The sequence below is a fragment of the Sminthopsis crassicaudata genome, chromosome 4 (assembly GCF_048593235.1).
Source record: "Sminthopsis crassicaudata isolate SCR6 chromosome 4, ASM4859323v1, whole genome shotgun sequence".
Taxonomy (NCBI): domain Eukaryota; kingdom Metazoa; phylum Chordata; class Mammalia; order Dasyuromorphia; family Dasyuridae; genus Sminthopsis; species Sminthopsis crassicaudata.
In genome coordinates, this window is record NC_133620.1 from 36,719,331 (window position 1) to 36,733,650 (window position 14,320).

The 14,320-nt window shown below is 37.1% G+C and overlaps 1 long non-coding RNA gene across 1 annotated transcript in view; it reads left to right on the forward strand.

The window, feature by feature from the left end:
* Window positions 1-13,121, forward strand: part of LOC141540524 (uncharacterized) — a 69,166-nt gene extending 56,045 nt beyond the window's left edge. Inside the window, exons 2-4 of the long non-coding RNA XR_012481569.1 lie at window positions 8,020-8,122; window positions 11,833-11,987; window positions 12,710-13,121. This is a non-coding gene — a long non-coding RNA (uncharacterized LOC141540524). The remainder of the gene's footprint in view (window positions 1-8,019; window positions 8,123-11,832; window positions 11,988-12,709) is intronic.
* The last annotated feature ends 1,199 nt before the right edge of the window (window positions 13,122-14,320 follow it).

The window sequence follows — 14,320 nt, forward strand, 5'->3', positions numbered from 1 at the left end:
AATGTTAAAAAAAAAAAAAAAAAAAAAGTGAAAGTTTTGAAAGACTAATGCAACTCAATCCATGACATTTACCTTGTTAAAATTCATCATTGTCACTTACAAAGCCTGCTAAAAACCTTTTATATATGTCAACAATTTGCTCATGTAGAATCTGGTTAGGGTCACTGGCCACTAGAGCCTCTAGGACCTGGGATCTCCATGGTTAGTGGGAATAAAGCCCTTAGGCTGAGTTCTTCCTCTCCTAGGCTATATATTCAATCTTATAGCATTTTGGTTTCTTAATTTAGATCATGGAAATCAGAGTAGTATTTCCCTTTAGACACCAACCTGGAGCTTGGACCCATTAATTAAAAGGTATTATGGGAACATAAACCCTCCACATTACCAAGAAGGAGTAGTAAATGATGGGAAAATGGTAAGAGAACATAAACAGATAAAATAATGGGAAAATACCGACATGAATGCCCCCATTTCCTTATTCCCCCATAAGATGTTTCTCATAGCTTTCTCAGGACCAAGATGAACCCATTGTTTATCTGGTCTTCTATTAGCACATCAAAGAAAGATGGGGCAAATGAGCTGTTTAAGCAATAATTCTGGAAACTTGCTAATTTAAGTTCCAGGCTGGAGCTAACTTCAGTCACAACATAAATGCAGAGAGGAATAAAGACTAGCCCTTATGATAGTACTTGTTCAAGATATTATCACAATGAAAAAGGGAGGGTGAAAGAAGAGTGTTAGGGGCTCATTGTAGCAGAGCCAAGTGTCTTCAAGATTTGGCTATGCCTTGATATCTTTCCCTGTATTTTTATGGGCATGCATCCCCTATCATGGGATCACAGGAACATAGATTTAAAGCTAGAAGGGCCCTTCGAGGTCATGTAGTTCAGTATCCTCATTTCACAGATGAGAAAACTGTATACTATGTTCATTCCCCTGGGGAAGTCTGGTGTACTGGGCTATACTATAAAGCTGCCCAAGGACTCAGGGACAGGGTTTGACAGTGACAAATTTGTGTCATGAGAATAGTGACAACTGTGTCCTGGATAGCACCCTTTGGCCCCTTCCTTCTTGCCTGGGGCATTTCAATGTCATAGGTCATAAGTAGGTTGGGTGGGGGGAGCAGATGGGGTTGGGAGGTAATTCTTAACCTGCTCCTGGAATAACATTTCTAAAGTTCCAGCAAATACCTGAAATGTGCTTGCTTTTCTTTCCCTTAGAAAATACACTCCAAATACCCATTCCTTCCCATGGATCTCCTGCCCACCCTCTCTCCATTCTCCCATCAAAATTAAATGTTTCCTGGAATTTATTAGAGCAGCAGTTGAGGTCAATTTCTGAACAGTGTTGCTGGTGTCTAGTTCCAAACCAATGGGAAAAAAAAAATCTAGAACCAAACCTTTGCTGACAGGTCTCCAACAGGGACATAACCCACCAAAGAGCTTTTTGTTTGTTACTTATAAATTCAATTTGATTCAAAGACTATACCCATAGAGACTAAATGAAGTGCACTGTCTTTTCCACAATTAATCAGACTCAGCCTCTCCTAGTCTCAATTTACTTATCTGTAAAATGGGGATAATTGCTGTGACTCCCATTTCAGAGGATTGTTATAAAGCTTAAATTTCTTACTGCATTCCAATCACCTATCTTGGACAAAACTCTGGGCCTCTATTTTTTCAGCATCAAAATGGGAGAGTTGAACTAGATGACTTCTAAAATCACTTCCTGAATTAAATCTATGACCTTTTGATAGATCACTATATGCTATTTCACTCCAAATTTAACTAGAAGACATGGTAAGGGAGATATTATTTTGTATAGGCAATACAAATTGTCTATTGTGAGACACCAAAACAAGGTCTCAAAATAGTCTTAGACTTCCTAAAAATATAGGTGTAGAGATGAAAAATCAGCATCAGCAAATATTTATTTAGTACCTAGTATGTGCCAGGATTTGAGCTGTGCACTAGAGATGCAAAGGCAAAAATAATCTCTATACTTAAGGCCCTCCCAATTTAATGGGCAAGAACAGAGAACAATATGCAAAATATGTGTGTATATATTATAGATAGATAGATAGGTAGATATAGATTATATATGGATATATATGTAATGTGTGTATGTACTAGATATCTCTACATATGGATAATGTATATTTTCTATATAGTATATGTACATGTATTTATATATTTATGCATGTGTATATGACATATATTACATATACCTAGTGTGTGTGTGTGTGTGTGTGTATTGGTATAACAAAAACTACATAAAAATAAGATGTATACAAATGATTAATTTATAAATAATCTCAGAAAAGAAATACTACCATTAAGGGAGACATAAAAACTTCTTGCAGAAGAAGGATCTTCAGTTTAGTCTCAAAGGAAGCCAGATCATCCAGAAAGAGAGTTTGAGACCAAGAATTCTGAGCATGGAGCCCAGCTTGGGAAAATACCCAGTTAGAATAATCTTATGAAAAAAAAAAAAGAATAATCTTATGCCTAGAATAGGAAAAAGGCTGTTATAGAGTATGCAGAGGTGAATAAAGTAGAGAAGTATTGGAAAGATGGGAAGGGTCCAAATTACAAAAGACTTTAAAGGTAAAAGGATTAAGTATTTGAATTTGAATGGAATAAAGAGCCATGAGAATTTATTGAGTAGAGGGAGTGGAAGTTCACTTATAGGTAAGTGGAAGATGGATTGGATAGGGATAGGGAAGAGAGAAGATAGGGAGACCCTTCAATCAGGGAGCCCAAGCAGCAGGTTATTGCAAGAGTTTAGGTATGGGGTGATGAAGGCCTATATCAGGGTGGTGGCAGTAGCTTAGAATGGAAGGGCATATATACAAGTGATGTTGAGAAAGTTGAACCCATACAATTTAGCAACAGATTTCATAAAGAAAATGAAGATTCAAAATAACTCATCTAGGCTGCAAACCTGGGTGACCAAGAGGATGGTGGCACTCTTGACATTACTAAGGGAATTGAAAAGAGAAAGAAGCTTTGGAGAAAAAGATCATGATTCATAAAAAAGGGAAAGGACCTACATGTGCAAAAATGTTTGTAGTAGCCCCTTTAGTAGTGCCAAGGAACTTGAAAGTGAGTGGATACCTATCAGTTGGAGAATGAATAAGTTATGGTATATGAATGTTGTGGAATATTATTGTTCTATAAGAAATGATCAGCAGGATGATTTCAGAGAGGCTTGGAGAGACTTACATGAACTGATGCTGAGAGAAGTGAGTAGAACCAAGAAAACATTGTAAACAGCAACAAGAAAATTATACAATGATCAATTCTGATAGAAAAGGTTCTTTTTAACAGCGAGGCGATTCAGGACAGTTCCAATGGATTTGTGATGGAGAGAGCTATTGTACCCAGAGAAAGGACTGGAAGGACTGAGTATGGGATCACAACATATTATTTTCATTTTTTGTTGTTGCTGTTGTTTGCTTTGCTTTTTATTTCCTTTCTCATTCTTTCTCCTTTTTGATCTGATTTTTCTTTTGCACAATTTCCAATTGTGGAAATAGATACAGAAAAATTGAACATATTTAAAATACATTGGTTCACTTGCTGTCTAGGGCTGGGGGAAGGCAAGAAGAAAAATTTGGAACAAAAGGATATGCAAGAGTAAATGTTGAAAACTATATATGCATATATTTTGGAAATAAAAATCTTTTTAAAAATAAAAGCAAAAGATCATGGTTTCAGCTTCAAATGCATTAAATTTAAGATATTTATGGAATATCCATTTGGAAATGTTCAATTGACATTTGGGGATTCTCAACTGGAGTTTCTTCAGAATAACTGAATCCAACTCCTTCAATTTTTTATTGAAGAAGCTAAGGCACATAGAGTTTAAATAATTTGTCCAAATTCATATTGGTAGTAAGTGGCAAAACCAGCATTTGAATTCAGTTACTCAAATTACAAACCTAGTGCTCTTTTCATTGGATCATGCCTTAAGTATTTCATCAATTTGAAAGCTTGTAGATCTATTTTGTAGATCCATCCTGACCCACTCCTTCATCCTCTCATGGATTTAACTAGCAAAAACATTGATTTTTCTAACTATTTATTCTGGCCTACTCTGTTTTTTTCTTATCTGTCTAAACTATTCTCAAGAAGTTCTGCCACCATAAGTGATACAGCAAGGTGACTAGAGAAAGAAAGTTCCTGTTCATTTATCCAACATTTGACAAATATTCATTGACCATTACTATGCATCATATCTTGACTTAGAATCTTTACCAGCACCAAGGCCAGCGCTGTGTGCAGACTGTTCAATGAATACTCTCCACCACTGAATGTATCATGTTAAGTGCCATAGATCATAAAAGAAGACTATAAAACACATGTCATCACTGCCCGCAGGGAACTTACAGCTTTTCAGGATGATTAAATATTATACATAAATCACTGTGATACAAGGCAATATATCACAAATATATAACATAATCTCTAATACATATAAAGCATAGTATATGTAATATATTTGTAATACAAATCACCATGACATAAACCAATATATAATTTAGATATATGAATCTATCTAGATGCACATAGATTGATAGATATAGTATATGTTACACATATAGTATAGTATATATGCAGCACATATCACTGTGAAATAAGGTAAAGTATTTTATACATATCTATATCATCATATATTACCAAATTTGTGGTGCATATATGCTATACACACTATATGTATATATATATATATATCTCCTATATATGAAGAGAGAGAGATTGTGTATGTGAGTGTGTGTAGTAGGTAGGGGATTAACAAAAGCCTGTCACTTTGTGAGTTCTTAGGAAAGGGTAAGTCACAGCATCCATCAGAGAGCTCGGATTAAGAAGAAACCTCATTCTCCATCAAGTCCAACTTCTGCCCAAGAACTCTTCTATTATTATTATCTGACATGCAGCCAACTATAAATGGCTTGAAAATCTCCAATGTGGAGAGATGTTTTAATTTTTTGAAAGGTTTATTTGTTTCCCTTTACATAAAACCTAAATTGACCTCTTAAAAACTTCCATCTACTGTCCTTTGTTCTTCCCTTTGGGTCAAAGCAGAATAAATCTAATCTTACTTCAAAGACTTGGAACAATCCTTCATGACTATTTGCTTGGAAAATCAGCAAAGGCTTTCCTTTAGGAAGAAGTAGTATTTGAGCTATCCCTTAAAGAGTTGGGCAATTGTTACAAACTTTTGGGCCTAGATCTACCTACCTGCAAAATTTCAAGAGGGAAAAAAATAAATTGCTGCCCTATAAACAAGATTTTAGAATTTTTTAGAAATGATCCAGTTGTCGATTTTGAAAGTACAATTGATCCTATGTGAGTATGCTTTAAGAAATGAACATAGACTCCAGGGTAATATTAGACCCAGTCCATATAGCTCATGAGAGACAATTGTTAAAATTTCCAGCATATTTATACCTCAAAAATTGGCAAATGCTATAAATCTAGTCTGGATTTATTGTTTTGTTGACTTGTAGGCTTAAAAAAGTGATGTGAAAATTGTAAGTAAAACAGATTAATCTTAAAAGTATCTTTTTTTTTTTTTTTTTTTTAAGAGAGGGAGAGAGAGCTGGTTGTTAAACTTTTGTCTGGATATGTCACACATACACACAAACATTTGAATAGCAGCATGACATAGATAACCTCAGAGAAAAAACTATAAGAGTTCAAGTTCAGATTCTGACACATTAACTGACTCTAGAAAGACCAGCTAATCTTTCAATATCTCTGGCAATTCTCTATGACCATCAGTTTACAATGATAAAGTTTTCTCACAAAGGAGTTTCCTACATTGGCAAAGTCCCAGTGATTTTATTATATATCAGAGACAGAATTTAAAGTCAGAGTCTTTCTGACTCTGAAGATAGCCTCCTATCCATTATGCTTCTCATACACATTTATAAATATATATGTATATGTATGTATAAATATATATATTACTTCATATATATAAATGTGCATATATATAGATATAAATACATATGTGTATACACATAACTACACCTAGATAAATGTTAAATAAGAGTATATATGTATATAAATACATATATGCATTTACATTTATGTTACTACACACATATAAATGTGTATGTATAAGTAGATAAAATGCATTCATAAGTGTGTATAGATGTACATGATTACACATGTATAAATGTGCATGTATATATGTGTATAAAATATATACATGTTTATATATAAATAGATGTGACTATACACATAAATTTGTGTGCACATTATACAATGCATACATATGTGTGTAGATATACATGACTGTACAAGTATAAACATACGTACATACATGTGTGTATAAGCACACATGTATAAATGCTCATGGCTATACACATATGAATATAAAATGCACCCATATGTATGTATATAGAGACATATGACAATACATGTATAAATGAATATGCATGTATGTATATATAAGAATGTTGGACCAGGAGTCAGGAAGACTCATCTTTCTGAGTTCAAACTGACATTTACTATCTATGTGATGTTGGGCAAGTGACTTAATTCTGTTTGCCTCAGTTCCTCATCTGTAACAGGAGCTGGAAAAGGGAAATAGCAAACCACTCTTGTATCTCCACTAAGAAAATCCCAAATGAGGTCACAATGAGTTGGACATGACTGAGACAACTGAATGACAACAAAAGTCTATATTTGTAGAAGGGTATCACATATACTATACATGTGTGCATCTATATTGCTATAGGTACATGCAATGAGAAACATAATTTTCTCAAAATCTAGTTCTTTTCAAAAAAATACTGAAAACCACTTACTCTAAGAACAAAATTAGCAGCATACTTAATGTTGTTTTTGCTTGTAATGATTATTTCATCTTACTCTTTCTAGACTGTTTCCCAAACATTGTGTTCATTATCTATATTTGTTATAAAAGACAACATTCTGCCATGCTTTTATCAAGCAAGAGGAATCATAGTTTTATTTAGATCAACCTATATTTCAACAGCCATCCGAGGCCAATGAAAGACCTCCATAAAGCCAGCTTGCCTCTTTCTAGAACCATGGGCTTCTATCTCTCCAGCTAAGCCAACCCCAACCACCCTAATATTGAGAAACTCTCTACTAAGTGCCAGTAACCTAAATTCTGACCCAGCCAGAAGCCCCTAAGCCTGAACTCTATGGGAAGTCTCAGAAGTTCTAAAGAGAGAAGTGTGGTCATTAGCCATGCTCTCCGAACCCCATTAAAAAGAAGAGCCATCTGTCTACAGATGTACTTTGAAGCATTTTGCTTTGTTTTGTTTTGTGGGGCATAAAAAGCAGAAACCAGAATGTGGCTTTTTTTTTTCCTCCTTTATATTCCAATGAGATTTGGTAGTTTAGCTGGAGCTACAATGGAATAGCACTTGTGGTTCATGTTATATTAATATTGTGGCCTGATTATCAAAAACCATTACTCTTGGTTATCTTGCCCAAGCTGAACCAGGCGGCTATAAGTCAGAGTTTGACTGGCCGCACACAGCCTGCTCAGTGCTTATGATAACAGTATTCTTAATGGAAAAGTGCATTTGTAAAATTATTGCCTTTTAAAGATCAGATTGGTAATAAATGAGATGAGATCACAGAATTTCTTGCCTCTGCATAAAAAAATTAAATACATAAATAAAATGTCAGAATCCTCCATTGTCTCCATCTCGTATAGGTCAGTTTACTTGTGGTCAAACTCAGTTGGGGGTGAGAGAGGGGGTTGGGAGGATGATTTTCCAGATACAGTATTGGCTCAGGCAGGGACACAAGAGGACACAAGCTCTCTCTTCCTTTTTTTTTTTTTTTTTCTTTTGAAATTCTTCCTGCCTAAGGGGATCTCTTGTCTATGTTCTTGTGTAGGTAGTTTTGTCATTTTCCTATTGTTGTGTGCTTTTTATAAACCATAATGGCCCTAGATAATAAACCACACTGATCCCTGGTGGAACCCAATCATTGTTTCAGAGTTCTCTGTGGAACTTTGTGTGTTTAGGATTCCATCCAGGAGTGAAGGCATTGGGAGCCTCTCCAGGAGAATGCCGATATGACTATTAAAAATTCTCCCTCTCTTACTGCGCATGAAAGGCTGGAGAAAGGTAAGAAAAAAGCAACTCTAATAAAGTGGAAGGACTCAGTCTTAATACTTAGCTAATCTTCCTATCTTGGCCCTGCATTTCATTATACATGTTTGCCCAGTTGGGGATAAGAGAGATAGGGCCTTACTTTTGAAAGTGTCCAGGGACTCCATTACAGCCTCTCTTCCCCAAACCCCCCAAGGGTCTTTATAAACACAAATAAAAGGAATAAACACTCAGGCCCCCCTCTCTCCTTCATTTATGTCACTCCTATTTGAACGGTATTTCAGAATCCTTGATTGTTATAGACAGTTAAGCTTTTCAGCCTTAATTCATTAAAAAATATATATATTCATGACAAGTTGTTTGAAATGTGGTCCCTTAAGCTTTTGCGTAGGGCTCCTCGAAACTGTTTCATATCGCTATCTAAGAAGAAAAGCCAGCCAAGATTTACATTTTAATTTAGTTAACCAAATAGTTCAGACTGTGTTCTCCAAAGACAAAGCTTGGTCTGTAAGTGGGCCGGATTTTCCTGTATTTTACGGCTGCAATTTGCATGAGAAACACCAGATCCTGCATAATTGTTGCTTTGTTGTTGTGATCCGAGGAGCTGTTTCCAATGTCAATAATTATAACTTGAAATGAAATTTAGTAGCAGTTCGGGGGCGGGGAAGGTGGAGAGCCTGCCAGCCAGTCAGGATTTCACCATCAAACTAACCACAGTCTAGCCGCCTAATGGGAGGCACCGATGGAGGGGAGTCTCCCTACAAAAACTTGAGCTCCCCAGGCAGGAAACTGACAGGGCCCCTAGCTGCCCCAAGATGGGGCAAGGCTCTGGTCCTTTCTGTGGAGCTCTAATGAAGACTCGCATGTTTTATATATGATGGGCTGCTAATTGCTTCATTACCCATGCAAATCATAAAGGCAAACTGTGTCTTATCATAAAATCGGTAACTAGGCTGTTTAAAAGCGGAGCCTCAGAGAAGCATTATGATGTCCATGCTACTCTGGCTTTGGGTCCCCCTCATCCTCTCTTTCTCACCCCCACTCCCTTTTAATGACTTTGTATTAAGTTGTAGCTGTTTGCTTTGGGGCTGTTTAGTGCCTTGAATTCATCTTAGGCCAAGATGAGTGTAGAAATTGATGGATAGATGAAGAGGAGTTCTTGGGGGCCAGATGAGGTCCTTCCATTCTCCAGCATGCCCTAATTTATCTGTTGGAAAGGTTGAGATGGGTAGATGGGAAATGAAGGCCTGGAAATCAGTCATTCAGAAAGCATTTTTAAAGACTCTTGCACTAGGCCATGGAGAAAGGGCAAAATTAGACCTGGGATTTCATTTAGATTAGGAAATGTAGGTCAGCACTTTTTATACAGTGGAAATGTAGATGACTTGCCTAGGATCACCCTGTTATTATGTATGACCTGGTTTCAAGGCTTGATCTCTGTTCTTTGTCACACTGATGGAAGGAAGGAGGAAGGGAAAGAAAAGAGACAAAAAACAAAGTGAAACACTCTTTCAATAATATTTAGGAGACAGCATGGTGAGATTCAGCAAAATTCAGATTTAGAGGAGTCAGAGGTTCTAGATTCAGTGTTTTGGCTGTACTTGTCTTGTTATCTGTTCAAACCACTTCGTTCACATGCAAAGGGAAAGGACTGAATCAAATGGCCCTCCGAGGGGGGCCTCTTCCAGTTCCACAAGTATGATTTCGTAATAACCTGAAGTTAGCAGAGGGATCAGAACACTTCTAAAGCAATCTTCTGAAGCAAGCCCTTTAGTTTGTAGCTGAACAGAGACATGTTAGTGAATATTTAACAACCAGCTCTGGGGAGGGTAGAAGGGGAAGAATGTTACATAGGACCCACTTTTAAATTTAATTTTAATTTAATTTAAAATTTAATCTGAATTATTATCATTTTCTCCATCACTTCTTAAGTAAAAAGAAAAAATCTAGAAAACAATACAATAAACCCTGATTTATGTCATTTATCTATTTATAAGCATTTTCTACCAATTTCACACTGACGATTTGGCATACTACCACAATGAAGGAAACTGAGACTCAGACAAATGAAGTGCTTTGAGATAAAAGAATGGGAATGGAGGTCCTTAACTTTCCAACAGTCTAATAATCAAGGCTGATGCATAGATAGTATTTTGAAGCTTACAATTTAGATCCATTACCTGATTGAAGAATCACAATAGTCTTGTTAGGTTGGTTTTACAAGTTTTAATATTCCTGTTTATTTAGACTGTAACTTCTTTGAGGGAAGAAACTGTTGCATTTTTTTTTTTTTTTTTTGTCTATGATTATTACAAGGCTTGTCTCACAATAGACATTTAATAAATGCTTAATAAATTGGATTTAAATTTACTAATGTAGAAATCAAGGCTCAAGAAGGTCATGGGTTACCCATGGTCAGTCAATTATTGAGTATCAGAGGTAGAATTTTAACCCAGGCCTTTTAACCCAAAACTCTATGCACTATTCCATGTTGTTTCCTTGCAGCTACATCATTCCACTGTCAATAGAAAGGCAGAAAAGGATTATTTCATTCTGCAGTGTTTCCCTACTCTTTTATAAGAGGAAGAGAGAGGTTGAGACCAGCTATGGAAAAACCAATTTTGGAAACTCTTTTCACTGATGCAAGTGAGCAAGTCTCTCCGAACTTATAGGGAATTGTCTTCAGTGACTGAGAGATTAAGTGATTTGTCAATAGTCATACACAACTAGTATAAGTCAGAGACAAGATTTGAACTTTCCCATCTCAAGCTATCTTCTTTATCTTTTAAGTCATAGGACCTCTCTTTACTCACTTATTAGGTGAAACAAAGCCAGAAGAATAAGGGGGAAATTAAATGAGGGAGTTGTTTGGACTGATCCCCTAACACTTTCAAATATCACTGGCTGAATGGTGCTAAGTATTGGACAGCCATCACTTTATTCATTGAAATTTGGAAACTCCCAAGAGTTCTTTATTCCAGATAATTAACACATTAAGTCTTTGCCTAGCTCCCCTTCCATATCTCCCCAATAATTGACATGTAGCTAATAAGTAGCTCTTTTTTGGTCTTATTAACAAAAAAAGTCTGCAAAGAAAAAAATGAAAAACTATAAACCTACCAAAAAGACACACAATTAAAATCCCATAATGCAATTTTAATTAGGGCACCAAACTCCAGAATTGCAGGTGTATAAACTTAGAAGACCGGGGAATATTTGACGGTAAACATGCTTGGAGGCTAACTAACAAATGCTTGTGTCAAGGTAACAAAGAAATTGTACCCCTGTACTAATTTCTCACCACAGCTGTTGGGGTGTTAGATTAGAAGGCTGTATACCTTTCCCAGGAATATGAAAGCAGACTGTCGGAGTGACTGTGTTTGTCCTAGTAGCCTCATTCTTGCTGCTAGCAGAGCATGTCCCAACTGTTGTCAATTTATCAATGTAACGTGCACTAGTGGGCACAGTGTGAGCAGCTATTAGGACAGGTGCTTCTATCCATCACAGCCAGTCACTTATTCCACCTTGTCAGGAAAACTAAATGGAGCTTTTGGAGAAATGTAAACAACTCTCTAATGGACAATCAAAGCGCCACTTTCTGAAGCAAACAAGAGGAAGAAATCTGACAAGACATTTTTAGATTGGGAGGGGGTGATATTTTAAGTGTTCTCTGTTTTTTTTTTTTTTTTTTTTTTTTTTTAAAGAACTTTTTTAATGTGTTGTAGATTTTAAATGAAAGAGAGAATGGAGAGGAAGGAAAAGGGAAGAGGAAAACATCTAAAGTCAAGGACCTAACCTTGCTAAAGATGGAGAAACTGGGGTTGATTTGTACCGCCAATATAGTGTGATTGGAAAAGGCCAGCATCGGAGAGGAAACTGGGTAAGACTGCCAACCTGAAAATCCAGGCAAAATAGGACACCCCAATAAAAATAGACTGCTTGTCGCCTCCGGAGATGCACAGGACGTTATTATTAATGGTATTTTTAAATTTTGAAATGCGCTTAGCCTCCAGGCACATGTACAAAGCTGGAATGCAATATTTAAATGCCTCCTCCCTGGGACCTCACTTGATGGGGCCTCACACATCATCAGGCAAAAGCTTGACGAAACAGATGGCTCCTTTGCAGTATCCCCTGAAAGACGACAAACTCTGGCTTTGTCAGATCAGGAGGGGAGCGTATTTCTCTGAAAATGGCCTGACTTGGTCCCCCCTGCTGGAGTGGGGGGGGGGCATGTCTTAGCTGATGCACTCCCACCCACCCCCATTACCATGATGCTGCCAAGAGGAGGGACCATCTTGAAGGTAATAACTAAGAACTCTAGAGTTCAGGATGGGCGTCTTGCAATGTGCTAGAGAGTGAGTAGGGAGCCAGGGCAAAGTGGAGCACAGGTGTTAGTGGCTCTGCCTGCCAGGTGCCTTTTGCCAGATGGATTGATGCTTCCTTGGCCAACTGAAGGCTCTGGGTGGTCATCCAGAGAAACCTCCTATGGAGGACTTTGTAGTAATTCACTCTTGAGGTCATTAAGATGTGAAAAGTGTCCAGGGTCTACATCATGGTGAAAAGATTCCTGATCTCAGTGTTCATGTAAATTCGTCCAAGGGGAAAGAAAGTTGTTCTGAGATGAAATCCTTCTGAAATCCTGGGATCAAAGAAGTAGAACTGAGAGAGACCTCCAGGATGATCGAGGGGTGAGTTGCTCCCCACACTATTATTTAAGAACCTTTTCCCCTTTCAAGTTCATTCAATCAAAATGTTCTACCTAATCTGAGTTATAGTGACTCTAGTGACCCCATGACACCCCAGGTGATTCTTACAATGGTCTTTAAAATTTTAGCACCTGACTTACCAATTTTTTCTCCTCTTCAATGCCTGACTTTATACCAGAGGATTTTCATATTTACCTAGATGCTCCCTCAAATTCCTTAACTTCCAAATTTGCTAGTCTTTTAAAATGGCATGATCTGTCCCAATATATCACTGCAACCATTTGTAGGGATAGGAATACACTACATCTCATCATTACCCCCTTACCTGATTAGAAATTCTGACATTCCCCTTCAGTCTAAAACCGGTTTTTCCAATCTCCTTAATCCGCACCCATTCTTAATAACCATTAAAACTGCCAATCCTTCCCTACTTTTTGGGATTTTCCCAGGACATTATTCCTAATCTGATGTCATTTTCCTCTCACTGTAGTCTCAATCCGTTTTCAAATCTACTTTATCCTTTGCTCTCAAAATTCTTCTCTTATGTCTGGTCATCTCTTTTCAATCCTTAGTCCTGGATTACTCCCATCCCCTATCTCATTTGCTCCCACTCACAAGCCTTTTCTCACTGGGTACAGATATATAAAAAGCTTATAATTGTACTAAGTACAACAAGGTAGTCCTTTTATTCGCTGGGCAGTTAGGTGGTGAAGTGGATGGATAGATAGGGGTTAGAGTCAAGAAAACTAGCACAAATACTACAGTATTTTGCCAGTTTTCTCCAGTTCATTTGGCAGATGAGGAAACTGAGGCAAACATGGTTAAATAAATTGCTCAAAGTCACACAGTCAGTAAGAACTTTATAAGTTCAAATCCAGCTTCAGATATTTACTAGCTATGTGACCCTGGGCAAGTCATTTAATCCTGTTTGCCTCAATTTCCTTATCTGTAAAATGAGCTAGAGAAGGAAATGACCAACCAGTCCAATATCTGCCTCCCCCTCAAAAAAACCCTAAAAAGGGATCAAGAAGAATCAGAGATTACTGAACAAAATATACCAGCTATTTTTATCTCAACCAAATGAAAGTTTTCTATACATACTGCCTCTACTTCCTCTCCTCTCACTTACTCCTCAACTCATCTGCTCTTAACCTCCTCATTCTTCTGAAGTTACTCTTTCCAAAGTTGGTTGTGATCTCTTGGTTGCCACTATTTGCTGCATTTAACACTATCCCCAATCTCAGTTTTTGCAACACTACACTTTCTCATTTCTCCTCCTATCAGCCTGACCATTCCTCAGTCTACCTAGCTTACTCATCATCCATATCATGGCCCCAACTCTAGGATTCTCCGATATTCTAGCCTAGGCCTCTTGTTTTTCTCTCTGTATTTCATCTGTCTTGATAATCTCACAAATCTCAGTGGGCTTAAGTATCATCTTTATGGAGATGACTCACAAATATATCTAACCAGAGCCAGTTTCTGCCAAATTTGAATCCAGTAT